The sequence below is a fragment of the Arachis ipaensis genome, chromosome B04 (genome assembly GCF_000816755.2).
Source record: "Arachis ipaensis cultivar K30076 chromosome B04, Araip1.1, whole genome shotgun sequence".
Lineage (NCBI taxonomy): Eukaryota > Viridiplantae > Streptophyta > Magnoliopsida > Fabales > Fabaceae > Arachis > Arachis ipaensis.
In genome coordinates, this window is record NC_029788.2 from 3,755,561 (window position 1) to 3,756,948 (window position 1,388).

The following is a 1,388-nucleotide window of genomic DNA, read 5'->3' on the forward strand; positions in this document are numbered from 1 at the left end:
CTAAAGCCTAAAGCCATGAGGCAGTGAGAAGACATTACAGACCACACGACAGCAAACAAAACTATGCAACACACAGCAACAAGCATTACAATGCTGATACTGTTTCTCACATTCCATAATAAAGGAAACTAAAAAAAGCATCAATAAACAACAATGCTGGTCACCTTGGAACATGATTTATAACTTATATAGAATACTTCTAATAGGAGGCAATGTATGTATGCAATTATTTATACTTGAGTATGAAGTTATTCTTTTCATATTGTTGTTAGCATAATCATGACATAATAGTAAATATAAAAATAGCAGCTGTTAGTGGTTGTATTTATATCTGATATTATAATTCTTTATATGAACTTATATTATTCGTATCTTGTACTGTATTATTTTTAGTAGTTGTATTTTGAGTGGGATCCGATAGAGCGAAAATCTACTCCTATCCATCACCTGTCATTCCTACTAAAAAAACAACTTTGATATTAGGTAAACCCATACAGATTCAAACATTTTTTTTCTTATAGAACTATAATCTATTAACACTGTTCTACTGAGCATGGCCATTTGTTTTACTTGACTTTTTATTTCATTGTTAACAATAAATAAACTAACATTTTTCGAGTTTTGTTTCACAATCTTAATTTAAAAGGTAGAAATGACTCCTCTTATAGATGTCTCAATATCTCAATTGTAGCTTTGATGTAAATTAAAGAAACAAAAGTGATAGTCACAAAAAATATGTAAAGTACCGGAGAAAAAAATAAAATAAAGAAATTAAAAGATAAAAAAATAAGAAGGTGCAAAAAAAGAATTAAAAAGTAAATAATTTTAATTAAAAATATAAAAATATGGTACAAGAGTTTGATTTCAGATTTCAAAAAAATTATTTAAAATTTTCAATTTTACTATGTATGCTGAACTGAGAGTGTATTTGGATTTCGAAAATTTTTTTTAAGAAAAATAATATGATTATATTATGTCTAAATTTCTATTTATAGGCTAGTTTAATGTCTAATTGATAGTTATTCTAAAAATTGTGTGAATTTTCAAACAACGATCAAGTAATTGTTTTCGCCTTTTGTCTTTTGTCTTAGATAAAAATTTAGGTGCAGCTAACTTCATGTGAAGTTGATAGTTGAGAGTCATTAAATAATTTGATAAATTTAACTAAATTATTATCTAACAACTCTTATTTATCAACTTCACATGAAGTTAATTACACCAAAATTTCTACCTTTATCTTAACACCTCATTTTTTATCGGCAACAATAGTAAATTATACTCCTGGAAATACGTTGTACTAAACAAATTTTGTCAATTATTTTATACTTACATAGTTACATTAGTATAACTCAAATTGATCCATGAAAATTAAAATATTATAGCAAAAA